Genomic DNA, 17041 nt, shown 5'->3' with positions numbered 1-17041 from the left:
TGCACGTGCAAAGCTCTGGGTCGGGCTCCACGCACAGGCGTGGGCACACGTGTGTGTTAATGGCAGCAGGCAGGTAACGTGCATGTTGTGTGTGTGTGTGCACTCATGTGTGTGCATGTATATAAAGATGTTCTCCTCAGCAGCTGAAACAACAGGCCCTCCTGCCTCGGCTGAGGGTGCAGGAGCACTCCCGGCGCTCCCGCAGCGGGACGGTCACGTGGCGCTCGGAGACATTTTTCCATCCTGGCACTTCCAAATATGTCTGCTGGTGTTTAAGCCCATTTCCATTCCCGAGTACATATATGTGCAGTTTTACTGCCTTAATTTTAGAAACATACTGGCTTCGTAGACAGTAATAAAAAGGGGATGCCAGGGAGAGAGACTGTCCAGAAAATACCAACTTAAAGACATTGCTCTTCTGGCGCATCTCCTGTCCCTGAAAGCACAGGGCCAGGCAGGAGAAAGGACAAAAATTAACCTTATGGGCCCAATTCTGGGTCAGGACACAGCAGTGCTGCCACACTCAGTGGTCCTTGGTCCCTGTCCCTATGCCAGACCAAGGGAGCAGCAGCGCCAGGCAGCAGAACTTTTGTGGCTGAAGATGCCCAAGCTGCTCTTGACTTGGCATGGCCTCAGGGTCCTTTTCTATCCAACAACCTTATTAAAGATGCACTTTTTTTTTTTTTTTTTTTAAATTTTTTTTCTGTCCATTACTTTTTCCCCAAGTGATGCAATTTCCACCCAGTACTGTTCTGGAGAAAGACCTATAGCGTGTCGCTTCCGATTAGAACTCCTGTAGCCCGCCTGGTTACTTGATTTATTGACCTCCCAAATCCTCCAAAGAAACTCGATGATTTAATGCAAACAATTCCCTCATGCCTGAAGATACAGTGTTTGCCAGAGCATTTTCTGGGTGTTAGGATCCAGAAAGTTGTTAGTGCCAAGAAGAGAAGGAATTGCTATGGGCTCTTGAAATCTGGGCAAACACTTTGCAGATTGCAGAGGTATGACCCAAGGATACACGTGTGCTGCACCTCGTGTGTTCTTGGGGTGCAGGGATTTGTACTGGGCTGGTCCCAGTGCTACTTCAGGGGTTTTGTCCCTTTCTGTGGGCACTGGAAGCCAGGCAGGAATGGCGTGGCACAGATGGATGAGATGGGAGCTGGCAGAAAGCCAGCCAGGCAGAATTAACCTGTCAAAACTTTTTGAATGTATATGCTCAAGCAGAATGCGTTTGCATGGGATCAGCACTTTTCATCACGTGGTGACAGTGCTTCAGAAGCCCTGAAACCAGAGTTCCTCCGTTGCTGCACCATAACTCCAGTTTTCCACCTGCAAACAGGGTTGATAACACTTTCAAGCTATGAGGAAGGTGATAAGATTCAAGAGGAAAAGGCGCCAGGCCAGAGCCATGTCATTCTTTATTGTCCCGAGGTCTCAGGTGTGCACAGAGGGCTGCAGAGGAAAATCACTGAAAGGCCTGTTCCTTCTCCTGGAGGGGAAGTGTTTGTAGGATTAGGGCATATTTAGACATGGCAGAAATGGGATTCCTAAACAAAGGGCTGGGGGAGGTGAGCCCCTGCCACTGCCGCCGCTTCCCAAACCGCAGAGCGTTTCCAGAGTCTCTGCCTACCTGCCTGTGGAGTAAAGCTGTCCAGACCCGCCGCCCTGCGCTCGCCACTTCCATTTTAGGAGGTGGTAGAAACAGGGTTAGTCATTTCTAACCCCTGGCTTTCTTACCAGAGCAGACGAGGTGGGCTGGGGGGTGCAGGGTTGTAGCTGGGAGCTTCTGGCTTCACCCACCTTTTCTGGGTGCAGATCCATTGCCGTGCATGCTGCCAAACCTGGCTGCTGGTCTCTGCTTGAGGACCCCCCACTCCAAGCACTGCCGTGACAGACACTCTGGCCAAAAACACGTGTATGTGCTTTTGCTGAAGGGCTGGGTTTGGTGCTGGGGCCCCTCACCTGTGGGTGCTTTGTGTTGGTCCCAGGAGGAAGCCTCTTCTCCATTAATGGCCACAAAATAAATTTGACTTAAATGGTAAATGGCAACATGGTGAGCAATCTGTACAGATTTACTTCAGGGTGGTGTAATTAGCAGCTGGGAACGTGGAATTCTCTGGGAGCTGGTGTGCAGGAGCCAGAGCAGGGTGTTTCCTATGGAAGAAATCAGGGCAGGCTGAGGAAAGGTGTCAGTGTCAGCTCTGCGAACCGTGAGGGCTCAAGGCTAATTAAGCTTTGGCCCGTCTTCAGGAAATAAAGATGCGTGACGCCAGATTGCTGCTGGGAGTGAGGAGGGGGTGCTGGGGGGTGAGGAGGGGATGGTGGGGAGTGAGGAGGGGATGCTGCTGAGGCTTTTGGATGCTGGAGGTGGAGTCAAGGGGGATGACTGCACTGTGGGGACAGTGGGCCATCCCACCTTGGACCTTGAAAACCTGTGTCCAAGCAGGGTCCTTGGAAGCCTCCCTCTTTTCTCCCTTGCTCTGTCAGTCCTCAGCTCAATCCCGTGCTCGTGCACAGACACAGGCATACTGGGTGAGTCTCTTGCAGCGAGCATGAGCAGATGCAGGGAGGCACGTGTGCTGGGCTTGGCTTGCAGCAGTGCTACATGTGCTTTTTTAATTATTATTATTTACACCCACAACCAGCTTATAATCTCTGGCCAAAACTTCATCTCCTGTATGGAAAGATTTGGCCCGTGGAGAGACATTAACTTGAAGGTGAGTGGGGAATATGAAAAGGCCCTCTATGTGGAGAGCAACTGGGTTTGTCTCCAGTACACAACTGTGGTTTTTCCATCCCTCTGGGTCTCTGCTTGGGGGTGTCACTGTGCTGTGAGCTCTGCCCATGCTGCAGCAGTCTGGATGAGCCATGGTGCTGCACTGACACCACAGCTGGGCCCTTGTGCCAAGGCAAAGCTGGGTCTGTGCTGTTTGCCTGCTCAGCACCAGGGCACTGAGCATTCAGGAGCACTGCACCTTCTGAGGTGGCTGGAGGGGATGGAGCAAACCCAGACCTGAACTGTCCTGGTGGGCTGGCTCTGTGTCAGGAAAGCAGCAGATCCAGCACCCTGGGATGCTGGGCTCCCTCTTGGCAATGGAAATGTGGGGTGCATGCTGCCACCCTACCAGATTGACACTACAATTCCTTGGCAGTTAGTGAAAAATGCATCTCGCTGTAAAACTCAGAAGAATAAAAAAATGGGAGGGGGGAATGAAAGAAGCTGTTGGTGCACAACTGATCTGCTGACTCAGCCGCCTCCCTGGAGAATGGAGGAAAAACCCTTTGGCTATGATCTGCCAAGTGCTTGGGAGCCCAACGGTGACCCTGCCGGCAGCAAGCAGGGGGACCAGCCCAGCCCTGGCTCAGGCAGATGCCACTCTCACACGTGTGATGAAGGTGTGGGGCCTCAGCTCACAGCCTCCACTGCAGCAGCACAACTTAATTGTTTTCTGCAAAGGAAAAAAAAAAAAAATTATCATTTGGGGAATAGATGGAAAAGGAGATAGCATCAGGCAGTCATGGCCTGTTCTCCACCTGTTGTTATTTTGGTCTGGCCCAATCAACCTGCTAGCCAGGCTGGAGCCAGAGACCATCTGGAAAAACTGCCGTGTTTATAAAACTGACATGGAGCAGCACCCCAGGGCCCTGACCTCCCACACAAATCTGGAAATGATTAAAATGGCTCTGGCTGCCTTCGTGGCAGAGAGCTGCCTGCAGAGAGCAGCCCACCGGCTGCATTTGGAGTTCTCATCAGCAGGGCTGGGAACGCCTGCCCTCCTCCCGGCACGCTGCCCGCCCAGCCTGAGCCCCGCGGGCAGGCTCTGGGGGATGCTCTGGGGACCGGGAGGGCTGCTGTGACAAAACCTGCCAATCCACCTCATCCCACGGTGCCTTTCCCTGCTCTGAGCTGCCTCGCTTGGCACTGCCAGGAGTCTGCATCCTGCTCTGGGTGATGGGCACCCATCCCCAGGCTGGGCAATGCAGCCACTGGTCCCTCCCTGCCCTGGCTCTGGCAGTCGTAGGCACCAATCCCTCCATCTGCAGCACTCCTCTGTTTTTATGGCGAGCTGGAGTTAAACAGTGAAATAGTATCAGTGAGTCGGATTTCAATGGGAATTCGAAAGTGAGCCCTGGTGCCAACAGCAGTGAGTGTGAACCACAACAAGCTGGCTGCAGGCTCTGGTGAGCTCCTGTGGGTGTGGAGTTAGATGAATGCACTGCTCCAAGTCACTGCTGCAGGACCAGGGGCATGTCCAGCCCTTCCCTGGGAGCAGAAAGGCTCTGGCAGGGCTTTGGGTTGGGCCCCAGGTCTGGGAAAACCCTCCCCAAAGGGCTGCCCTCTCCTCTGCACTGCTCTGAAACCTCCCACCTCCAGGATGTTGCTTATCCAAGCAGCTCTGTCTCCTGTGTGTAGCAAAGGGCAAGTGACACCATGGCCAAAATTCAAGCCACATTGGACCTTGCTGACCTGCACTGGCCAGGGACATTTGGCTGGTGTCAGCCTTGCCTTGCCTGCTGGGCAGCAGTTTAATTAGAGAGGTGTGAATAATGAATTATCCGTGACTCTGAGCCATCCATGGAAAATTCAAATCAACCTGCTTTTAGTTTGCAAGACGTCAGCTAACTATCTGCCAAGAGAAAGCAGAGGGAGAAAGAAAAGCCAGACTGTCTCTTGGTGGGGGCTGAAGCAGGGATGGAGGCTGAGGCTGGGCTGGTGCTGTGTGCTGCAGCCTGGAGCTGAGCAGTGCTGGCTCACTCCTGCACGGGGAAAAGGGATGGTCAGGCCCTTGGAGTGTGAGCCAGGGCTGCAGCTGCCCGGCTGGCATGGTGGGTGCTCCTTGCTCCCACTGGTGGGCGAGCAGCTGGGTGGGCAGGGACAGTGAATGCAGCAGCTGGCAGAGACAGGGAGTCCTTCCATGTAGGGTCTCACTCCCTGGGATCTCTCCAGCTCCCACTGGAGCAGATGAAGCACTAGCCCCAGCACAGGGGCAAAGCTGGGTCTCATCCCTGCCATGGGTCCTGCTGGCCCTCCCAGTATAGACAGGGAGCAAGGGCAGGGACGGGCCCTGTCTTCAGCCCTGAAGCACACACAGGCTGGTCCCAAACCCTTCTTGCAAGTGCGGCTGCTGGGATTTATAGCTCCAGCTTTGGCAAACACTTGCTTCACCCCAGCACAAGGAGCCTTAATCCCTGAAAGGGCCCTGGCCTTGGGCCTGGAGGAGCCCTTTTTGCTGTGTTTGCCTCTGTCCCTCCTCTGCTTTACCTGCTCAGCTGTGCTAAACTCTCCCCCTGAGTTTGCTGCCGCTGCTATTGTTCCCTGGGTTATCAGGGGAGGATGATGGGGACAGGAATGGGAGCAGGAGTGGCTGCCTGGGCTGTAGAGCCTGGCTGGGGACAGCTGGGAGCTTGAACTTGGCACAGCCACCACTGGGCACAGCTGGACAGGATGCTTGGGGCAAGGTTTCCCAGCACCACACTGCTGCTTCCCTCCAGGTCCAGCCCAGCCCTGGCAGCTCCCTTCCCTCCTCCCCTAACCTGCCCCTTGTTCTTTTCCTGCGTGCCTGGGCAAGGATGCCAGGTCATCCACTGCTTCCACACCTCCCAACGCAGGCAGGTTTTTGATGGAAAAGCATGCAAAAACGTTGAGCCTGAATTTTAGCTGCTTAAATTGGCTGCTGATAACAAGGGGAAGCCCTGAGCTGCTGCTGGAGCAGAGGGCTTTGAAACAGGCGGAAAATAGACCTGTCACATCTTTTGTCTGGGACCAGCTCTGCTCATTGATCTCTCTATCAGATGAGTAAACCGATACATATTAAGCCAAGCCAAAGCAAACATATTCTGAGTCTTGAAGAAGTTCAGATAAGTCCTTTTCTCCCCCTGGGAAGCTGAAGCCCTGGGCTGGGGGGGGGGGCAGGGGGAAACAAGTGGTCCCAGGTTGCTTTTTGGTGTGGGTCACCTGGGATGTGTGGCTATGCTTGCCTCAGTTTCTTCTGCCCTAAAGAGGGGATAGGACCCTCTGCTGTGGGTTCATGTGGGGGGGTCCAACCCCCACCCCTGAGCCTCCTGCCTGCCCTAGCTTGTCTGCTTCAGGGGACGTGTGCTGCAGAGCACACAGCCCTCCCTTCATCAGTCCCCTCCCCTTGTCGAGGTTATTAAATTAACTCCCCCAGTTTGTGAAAGGAAGGGCCACTGGCCCATAAACCCATGTGAAAGGACAGGTGATAAGAGCAGGTAGAGCAGCAGATAACCCCCCTGCCCACCCCAGCAGCAGCACGAGGCTCCTCAGCAGCCCAGACACCACTCACCTGTGCTGCCAGCTCCCTCTGTGGGCTGCGGGCACTGCTTGGGATTGGCACCCCTGCTAGGCTACTACCTCTTACAAAGTTATGATTAAAACCTATTACACAAATAGACTATGGAAGTGTATTGGGCTGCTGGGGAGTTAAATACTTAAAGACACAGAAAATACCAGGGGCTGATCCAATTACTGGCCACAAATACTAAAGGCCTTGGCCACAGCAGTGGGACTGACCTGGGTTTACCCTCCCTGGATACTAAGTGAGCATCACCTGGTTTAGGGGGCATTTCTGGGGCACTGGGACCCACCTGCCTGGGCAGTCAGAAGTGAAACACCAGGACACAAGCATTTTGGTGTTTTTTTCTGGGAGAGTTAAAGTGACTCATGCAGATGGGGATTTTTTGGTAGGACTATGTCTGTGCCTGGTTTTTTAAGTAAGTTTCAGAGTTTCATTTCCACATTATTATCTTGGTTAATTTTCCTTTTTTTAAATATATTAAACACTGTGCTAGGTACTTTTGCTTCAAATTGTCTATCAAATGGTGTGCTAAATACATGGTGAATGCAATATATTACAGGGACATGGTTATTTGAATGGTAAAAAGTCCGGTTTTGCATAAATCACACATGGAGACCTCATCCCCTCCATCGTCCCCCTCGCTGGCCAGCTCCAGCCCCATCTCCCCCACCCTGGGGGCTGAAGGCAAATGAAGATGGTTCTTAATTGAAGATGGGGTGCTTCATTAAGGATAGGGTGGGGAGGAGAAGGGAAGTGACTCGTCTCTGTCACCACCGGGCTGTGTGTCACCCGGGAACCATCTGCCTGCAGCCCGGCGAGTGGCCGGCACCGCCGGGCTCGCCCGGTCCAGCTGCACCAGACCCAGCGCTCCTGCCCAGCGAATAAAACCAGGAGCCCCACGAGCCACATCAACTAACGCCACTTGGCTACTAGGGGGGGCGGGAAGCTCTGAGCCCAGGGGAGCCGGTGAGCAGGGCCACTGCTGATGCCAGGTTTTGTTTCGCACCTTGCGAAGGCCGGGCGGGAACCGGAGGAAGCTGCGGCGGCCGACAGCTTTCCCGGGAGAGGAAGCTGGGGCAGCCCCAGCGCCGCGACCTTTTCCTCCCTCCGGGAATGCGCTGCCTCAGCAGGAAGCGCTCGGGGCTCTCCCAGCCCGCGGGCTGCTGCTCCCCGCGACAGCTGAGAGCTTAGGGAGCCCGAGGGGACCAGGGAAGAGGTGCGGAGGCGCCCTGGCCAAGGGCATCCTTTGCAGGAGCTTGGGAGGGCGGGGATGACTGCGCAGCAGCTGCAGGAACCGCTCACCGATTAACTGGATTTCGTACACGGGTAAAAGGGATCTGGAGTGAGTCTTAGTGCAGAATAACCCACGGTGCAGGTCAGAATAGCTTTCCCATCCCACAGTGGGGCTTTTTGGTGTCAGAGTCCCTTTTTTTAGCCTTTTTCAAGTGGTAAGAAAGTTACCTGGGAAAGCAGGGTAAAGGATGGCAAAAGCTGACATCAAATCCTGGTTTCTGTACTCCATCCACACCATGATGCATTTCTGGAGAAGAGCAGCATCCTGCTCAGGGTGCAGAGCTGCTGGTCCCGCTGCAGGCACCTTGGCAGTCCCCTGGGGCTGGTCTGCATCCCCCAGCTCCTAGGAATGAAACACAGGATTGTCAGAAGAACAGAGAGTAGAGATCAGCTGGCAGAGCTTGGGAGATCCTGGGCCTTAACACTGCAGGGCAAAGCTCAGCCCCAGCTGTGGAGGACACAGTGCAGTGGTGGGAACCAGGCTGTAGAAGCTGTGTGCTCCCCTCTAGCTACAAAACAAAACACTTGCTCAAGGAACAGCCTGTGTTCACTCCAAACTCAGCCCAGGTGAGGTCGTAATGGGATCCAGGTTTCTCTGAGCCAGGAGGTTGCCAGAAGTTCAAGCTAAGCTGGAGTTCAGGTTTGTGATGAAACCTGCAGGTCTGGGGACTGCTCACAGCACAGGGACTCCACCGCTGCTGCCTCCGCTCACCTTCGGCTAAGGACAAACCTGGAAAGGGTCTTGGTTACTGTGGGGCTGGGAAGGGTTTGACAGCAGCAGAATCAGTCCCTGTAGGTGAAATTCCACGAGGAGCACTGGCACACAGGCAGCAGAGGACACCCTGCAGAGGAGTCAGACACCCATTCCGGTGAGGAAGCCGTGCAAATGTCATCTATTTGCAGAGTTTTGTTTTCGTTCACTCCAGCATGAGTCAAGCCCTTCCTGCCAACATTCCTCCCGGTGCGGTGCCTCGGCTGGCACAGCCAGCCTGCAAACAGGGCGGGGGAGGCAGTGCCATGTGCCAGGAGCAGGAAGGCAGGAGGCTGCAGCCCCGGCACAGGTGCTGGCCAGCCCAGCATGCTGCTGCCCATCCTGCCGCCCCATCAGATGCCCCTGCAGCCGTGTCTCCTCCGGGGCTTTCCAGGGAGGCCCCGATGAGCTGTGTGCATGAATCATGGGCTGTCTGGGAAGCAGGGAGAAACACAGCAGTGATGGGGAGGCTGGGAGGTCACGGGGCTGCAGCAGCCCCCAGGAGGGAGCTGGGGCTCATTTTAGGGTTGGGATCAAGACAACATGCCAGGTCAAAGCTCTTCACACCTTCACTGCCATGGGTAGCATGGGACACTGAGGTGGAGCCACCCAGCCCATATCCTGTGGCCAGACAGGAGCAGGGCAGGGGTAAGAATAGCAGGTCTGTCCTTCCTGGCACCCCAGCCCCATGGCCAGGGATTTCCTACCAGGACAGCAGAGCAGCACCAGGAGGGTGGATCAGCACTGTGGCTGTGCCCGGCCATGCACCAGCCAACTTCTGGCCTCTGTGCAGACCCCTGCAGCTCCATGCCAAGGCCTTGCTCCTCCTTCTGCTCCATCCAAAAGCAAGAGCTGCTGGTGACCAGTTTCAGGTGGCAATGCCAATGACTTGTGGAGTAGCCAGTGAGCACAATGGGGAGGAGTATCCTGCTCAGAGAAGGGCCCCTTAGGGAAAACAAACAAACAAACAAACAGAGACAGACTGGTGACAGGCATCAGAAATACCCTGGCAGGAATGTGTGCTGGTTTCCTAACTGGTTTGCTTCCTTCCAGAGATGATCCAGCATGGGTGAAAGCAAACTAAAGACAACTTAAAATGGCTTTTACTTCTCCAGCTGAGAGAAGCAGCCTCCTATGCCCTTGCCCACACCCTGCCCTTCCCCTACAAACCCTGGAATGCCACACCAGATTTTAAATCCATAGCCAGCAGCACATGGACACACACTCGAAAGAAAGAGGGGCTGCTGCAAACCACACAGCCCTGCAGACCAAAGGTCTTTGTGTGAGAAGCAGCCAGTTCCCCACTGCTTCCTCTACCCTGCTGCCTGTGACCCCCTGCGTCCTCCAAGCCCAGAGCTGGCCCAGGCAGGAAACAGGTGGGATAAATATTTGTGCAAACTGGAGTGAAATTTCCCTTGAAGGCCATGCAATGTGTTTCCCTGGCGGGGGCTGTGAATGGGAAGGTAATGGCCAGAGCAGCAGCAGGTGCTGCCAGGGTGGTGTGGGATCAGTGCTGCTGCCTTCCCAGGGAAAGCAAGCATGATGCTCTTACTTCACCAAGCAAACAGGCTCAGAAAGCTGCTGGGGACTGCAGGAAAAGCAATCCTGGAAAAAATCTAGGTATTGAATTGCTGTGGCTCAAAACCAGGGCCAGTGGGTGCCCTGCAGGGTAGGGGGCCAGTATACCCTACCCCAGGAGGGCCAAGGGCACAGTGGGACCTACACATCAGGCCCTGTGCTGCTGGCAGGAAACAAAAGCTGTTACAGTCCCAGCAGGACATTTCTGAGGAGCTCTACCTCCCCTTTGTGAGGCTGGTTAAGAAAAAGCACCGAAGGCTCATCCCCAGAACTGCCAGTGCCCACCACAGCAGGAGGACACAGTGGCAACACACCAGGGCCAGTCAGCAGCAGGCTGTGCACGGAAGCAGGTGCTGAAGATTTGGGGCCAGATGTTACCTATTTCCTGCTGTTCCCCTGCGGATGTACCCCTGCCTGCTGGGAGGGGGCTGGGTGTGAGAGCACAAGGGGCTGCATGGGTCTGGTGCCCTCTGTAACCAATCTGTTGCTGGAAAGGATGCACTGGTGGGGTTGGGGCAGATCTAGAAGGTCCTGTTCTAACCTTGGAGAACAGCTGTCAGGATTTGACCCCCTCAGCCTACCAGTATCAATAAGAGAAAGGGGAGGAGAATGCATTGAGGCAACACTGCTCCTTCTTCCCAAAAATAGGCTACAGTGGGAACCTGCAGCCATGGCACCCATTTCTGGCAGTGCACAGGTAGATTCAGGGGGCTATCTTCAACTGGAACTAAAATTTAACAAGCTTGAGGTCCCAAACAGCTTCATCTGGCTCTCTTCACAGCCAGGCAGTGGAAAAGGAGTGGGAATTTTCTGTCCAAGTCAGGAGGCAAGGCGAGCACAGGCAGCACAGGATACAGGCGTCTCTGAGCTAACACACACTCATTACAGCCCCAACATCTGCTCTCTGACCTCTTGAGCCCTGATTGCTGACAAACCTGCCACGGCTGCCTTCCCCCTCTTGGGTTTCCTCCTCCTGCCTGCAGCAACTGCAAAGCTCCTGGCCCAGGGGCAGGTGGGAGCCCTGGGCACCAATTCCCCCCCCCCCAGCATTCTGGTAGCTGAGCCCTGTGATTTGGGGGATGGAGGGTGGGGATGGACTCTGCAAACCAATTCGGGTTTCACAATAGTTTGCTTAAGGGCTTGTGACTTACAGGCTCATGCTCAGGTGCTCCAGGCAGGGAGCAGCCCTGTCCTGCCTGCCCACAGGAGCCAGGCTCGCATTGCCCTGAGGGGGCCAAGGCCCTGCAGCCCTCTCAGGGCACAGCCAGACTGGGGAGGCTGTGGGAAGAGTTGGGAAGCTGCTCACACACCCCAAACCTGCCAGATGCAACCGCAGCAAAACGCTGCTCACCCTGCATTGCCCCAGACCCTGCAATCCCCCCAGCAGTCAGCACGGCTGATGAGATCCTTTCCCCTCCTTTAGGTCTCCTCCTTTTTTACCTCCCTCTCCTTCCCCCAAAAGCTCTTTGTCTCCAGGCTCTGCAGAGGAAGCAGACCTTCTGAAAATAAACTCTTTCTGCTTTGATCTGGTTTATGGGCACGCACTGTTTATAGCTCCGTGCGTACGACTTGACACCTTCCCACCTGCGGCCCCAGCAACTGCTTCTTATCACAGCCACTTTGGATATTAACAGGCCAGCAGGGAGGGTGATCTGGAGGTCCCCAAGGCTTCCCAGCCCTCCCTGCACCCCACCACCCTCCCCAGCCACTGCTGCTCCCCCTCCCCAGGCAGGAGAGAGACAGGCTGGTGTCCCTCCGCATTTGCTAATTGCATCAGCCCATGTTTATTGGGATGTTTATCTAGACTAGCCATGATGGGAGGGTCCTCAGAGGCCAGATCTGTCCTTTCCCCATAGGAATTATCTCTTTTTGACCTGTGCTTTCAGCCCAGCCAGCATTGGTTCCCATGCCTTCCTTCTGACCTGGCACATACACACATTGGGAAAGGGAGGGCAGGAAAGGCCTAAATTTGTGTGATTTTGACCTGCTGAAGTGTATATTGAAACAGGTGTCACCCACCTGGTCTGGGGGCTGGAGCCTGGCTGGGGTCAGCACTGGAGCACTCTGCCTCCCAGCAGGATGGTCACAGTGTGAAGGGGTGCTGGGGGGATGAGCTCTGCACCAGGGTTCAAGCAGCCTTCCTTCAGCTCACTGCAAACCTGACATTTTGGATAGGAGCTTTGCCACACCATCTCTGTCCTGCTGTTGTGCTGTGGCACAGCAGTGACACTGGGAACAGCCAGGTCAGCCTAGTTCCTGAGCAGCTCTGCTTCTCCAGGGTCAGGTTGATGGATTTCCAGTGCCAGAGGGAAGGCAGGAACTGCTGCTTTCTCTGGAACCTGTTTCATGGAGCTTTCTGCAGTACTACAGCATCCTGGAGAGGGCCTGAGATGTTGCAATAAGATGAGTCTGTTAATAAACAACATCAAGTCTGGGCTGTGCTTACACTCATCTCTTATCCAGGCTTGCCTTCACAACATCCACCAGCAGGGCACCTCTGCTGGTAACACATGAGTCAGCGGCACATACCCCAGGGCAGATCCAGGCAAGTCTCCAGGGAGGTCTGACCCTGCTCCAGGCTGGCTCATCCTTGCTGGAGGGAACCAGGGAACTGTGGGGTTTGCACCAGCACTGTTCCAACACCCCTACTACCCCCCAACCCCAGGATCCCCCTGCCTCCCACCCCCAGCTCCTTCATCACCCCCAGGGAGCCACAGCCCCAAGCCCAGGCTTGCAGAGGTGGTGCCAAGGGCCACATTTTGGTGCTGACCCCACGAGGTCCCTGTCACCATGTCCCACTGCATCCCCTCTGCACAGCCCCACACCTCTAGAGTTAAAAATGAGACAAACACCCAGGTCAGGAGCTGACAAAAAACAGTGAGGTTTTAGAAGTCTCCACTCCAAAGCAGGGGGGGAAGAGAAAAGACATTTTCAAGGCTCACTCCCAACAGAAAGTCTTGAATTAGATCAGCTTCAGTCAGTTCTTCCATCTGCCTTCAGACACTTTTGAAATATTTCATTTTCACTTTGAACATACAGAATGCATTTAAGCACATTTAATTAGCTTACATTTCATGGGGAAAAATATCATTTGGGCTTGGAAAAAATGAGATTTTTTGACAAAGCTGCTGTTTAAAGTAGAGAAGCTCATCAAAATCAACCCTGTTCTTCTATATTGCTTGCAGCTCATCCATACTCCCAGTGAACAGCATTTCTTTAAAACATTCCCACCTGGCTCTGGTGGGAGCATTTACTTCATACCTCTTGCCACACAAAGGAGACACTTGTTAACAATTGAAACTCCCATTTCAAGCTGACACAGAGACATCACAGGGGGACTCCCTGCCATGAGATATCTCAGAGGTCAAGCACCCAAGAGGAGCATGGGGAGCAAGTGCAGCCCCCCCCCACTCACTGTCAGAGGCAGGGGACACTTATTACCCCTCAGGGCATAACATGCATGGGGAAGGGGCTCAAAGTCACAGTCCTGGGCTGGCGTGGCTGGGGGGGAGCAGGGAGCCCAGCCCTGGGGCACAGGCTCTGCTGGAGCACCTGCTCCAAGGTCTCAGGACAGGGTTACCTAATCTCTGGGCAGGCCAATGCAAGCGGCATCTTGCACAAGTGGCTGTTATCGGCATATTTTGGGGCTTAGTGGTGGCGTGAGGGAGGGCTGGGGATGGCTCTTGGCTGAGCTCCCCGGGCTGCAGCCAGGCACCGGGGCTGGGGGAGCCGCCCGCGCTGCCGCGCTCCCAGCCAGCAGCTCCAGCCTACGGAGACACATGGAAAACAGCCCAGAAATCCCAAGGCTTGGCCCGTTGTGGGGAATGACTTGCCTTTGGCATTCTCCCCTCAGCACATCACCACCCTCCCAGCAGTCTGCTAACACAGAGGATCCCACCACCCTGCAAACTATGGTCTCCCCAGCATGGCAGCACCCACACCTGAAGCTGCCAGCTGGATGTGGGAATCCCCATGTAAAACACCTGGGGGGAAGGTCTGATCCTAACACACACCAAGTCTCACACATGCTCTGCACTAGGCAGTTCTCAACCTTTGCTTTCCACCCCCAACCCCCCCAGCCACAACCCAAGTTCCAGGCCAGGGTCCCTCCTCAGGGAGCATTTTAACCACATATAGTCCTATCCAACCCAAACCCTCCTTCTCACATGGAGATCTCACCACCCTATAGGGCAGACAGTTGCTGAGGCACCATCACATAGGAAGGATCTAGTTGTGCTTCATGTGTTAAATATTTGTGGGGGAACCCTCAAGGAGAAGCTGCATTGGTGCCACAGGGACCCACAAAGCCATGTGCATCTATAGCACAAGTTCTGGCATGACCAAAGTGCTGCAAAACAGCTGCCTTCCCTCACCCTGCTATTAACTTTATCAGGTTTACAAATCATCTCAATTGTTTGCTGTGGCTACAGGATAATGATGCAGGAAGGCCCCTGAGCTCAGCCACAGCACATGGACACAGCCTCACAGCACCCACAGGAGAGTGTAGCTCCCCAGGATCTCACCTAGCCCTGTTGGGAAGAATTCAAGAACAGGTCTATTTGGAGGAAAGAAACTCCAAAATGAGAGTAAGCAGATGTTATTTCCAAGGCAGGAGAAGCTGTCCCCTGTCAGGACAGGGAGCCCCACATCTGTCCCAGGCACAGAGCCAGCCCAGCCCCACTTCTCAAACCCAGTCACCATACTGGGGAACCAGCTGTGAAATGGGGCAGAAATTTAGTTTCAAAGCATCACCTAAGAACCTCAAACAACAACAGCAGCAGAGGAAAGTGAGGCAGTTCTTGTTACAGAGCCTCCTGAGGACACACCAGCACAGGTAATGGAGGAGTACCAATATCCAGGTGTTTTAGAGCAGCTCCCAAGGTCTGGAGCACACAGAGCAGGACAAAGCAGCTTGCCCAACTCTCACAGGGAGTGCAGTAAGGAGAAGTCAGCTGTGTGTCCCATCAGCCACTATGCAGTGCAGAGGCACCTCTCCCTCCTCCCCCGCCCCATGCTTGCATGGCAAGGGCATTTCAATGACTACATGCCCAGCCACATGCACAAGGGGAGCAAAGCAGGGCTGGGCCCCCCAGGTCCTCCATCCCCCTGTGCTGCCAGCATCAGGGTCTTCATGGCCAGGAGCAGCAATGCCCAGCCTTGAGCTAGCCACAGGCTATCAATCACCTTTGAGTCATGCAGTGCCTCCCACCCTGAGAGCTTCTTGAAAGAAACTCCAAATTTTCAACACCTACTTAAGGCTCTTCAGGCTGCAGCAGACATGAGCTCATGCTGGTGCTCACAGGCATGTGCTGCCCCCCTCCAAGGCTTACACCCACAGCAAAACATCTCCCCACCACACAAGCAGGCTCCAGACAAGCACCACCTGAAAAGCAACACCCTCTCAGCATAGCCCTCAAAGCAGGGCACCTACTGGCTTGAAATAGTAAAGCCTTAAAAGGATCTGGCTTATCCTTTGTGCTCACTTAAACATATCTCCATAGTTCACCGAACAACATGGATTTAAAAAGGTGTCCCCTAACCAGAGGGGCACAGGAGAGACCCTGTGTTTCCAACCCCTACTGACACACAGGGACAGCCTCAGGTCCTGCAACATCATCAAGTTCATGACTCACTAGCACAGAAGTCCAGGTTCCTGCTGCATCTCCCCAGAGAGCTCCCGCAGCCTTGAAGTATCCATACTACAGAGACAAGTGTGGTTCTTGAGCTTGGTCCAAAGGCAACCAAACCTCCCCTCCCCAGGCACTGCTAGAGGCAGCCCCAGAGGAAGGTCCTATTATAGTGGGAAGATAAAGGGCAGATGGCTTTCAGCTGCTCCTGTGCCAGGGTGTGAGCAATCAAGCCATGGGGCTCCTGCTGGGCTTAAAGGGCACCCACCTGGAGGCACCATCCCCCACAGACCGTGTGGCACACCAGGGTGTGTGTGCCACCAAGAGAGTGGGCAGAAGGCTTGCCCTGTGGGGACCCACCATGGCCACAGTCTCTTCCCCTGTCACCTTGGGCTGGTTAAGTGTGGCCAGGAGGAGTGGGTGGCCTTCTTGGTTTCTCACCAGTCCTTGTCCACCACAAATGTTTTCTTCTGGCTAACCACAGCCCTGGCCACATGTGAACGTCCCAGGCCCCAGAGGAGGAAGGCCTTTGGTGATTTCCTCCTGCTTCATGCAAGCTAGGCTCCTGTGAAGACCACATGAAAGAGCTGGGAGGAGGAGAGGGCACAGGAAAGATCCCAAGAAATAAAAAACTTCATGCCCTGGAAATTAGACTGTGTGGCCAAGCCAAAGTAGTGCTGCCCAGTCAGAGATGCCAGGCTGTCCTAAACCTTGTGGGTAAGAGATGCCGTCTGTGCAGGGCTGCCGAGCACCCTCAGCGCACAGGTTTCCAAGACCTTTTTGGTTTGTGAAACAGAAGAGGTTCTGATACCAAACACATCTGGGGTGAGGTCCCTCATGGGGCTGCACCTATGAAGTCACCACATACCCCAAGGGAAAGGCAGGAGCTGGGTGGAAGCTGCTCAGCACCGTGGGACCGACTGAGGGTAGGTGGGGGATAAAGGAGTTAAAAATCCAGGAAAAGCTGCAAATTGATTTCACAGATGGCCCTTTAGCCACCACTGCAAACCTTCACAGGTTGCACACTCTTGTTGTGTGGGTCCCTGGGCACCAGTGTTACTCTGCAGACACTGGGGCAAGGGGGGCTGGCTGGCTCCTGGGGACCCCTGACTCCTCCAGCACCTTGGGAGACAGCATGGGCAGAGGCTGGGATGCAGCAGCATGGCCTTGGTTTCAGCAGGAGGCATGGAAAAAAAGAAAAAAAAAGAAAAAGATGAGGTCACTGCAAAGCAGTCATGTAGGATGTGATACAGGAGTGGGGCGTTTGGAGGAACAAGGAGCTATTGTAACCCTGCAAAGCAGAGGAAAAACCAGCTGTGGGGATGGCTACTCACCTCCTGCTCATGACAGACACTTGGGGAGTTAACTCTTCTGAGGTCACATAGAAGGGCTCTAGGAGTGGGTAAAAGGAGGTGGCTAAGCCGGGTGGGATGATGCTGTGGAGGCACCGGCACAGCTTTTCTCTTCATTGC

Source organism: Apus apus, chromosome 15, assembly GCF_020740795.1.
Source record: "Apus apus isolate bApuApu2 chromosome 15, bApuApu2.pri.cur, whole genome shotgun sequence".
In the NCBI taxonomy this organism is placed as follows: domain Eukaryota; kingdom Metazoa; phylum Chordata; class Aves; order Apodiformes; family Apodidae; genus Apus; species Apus apus.
The sequence above is the reverse complement of the archived record's forward strand: the minus strand, read 5'-3'. Positions refer to the sequence as shown.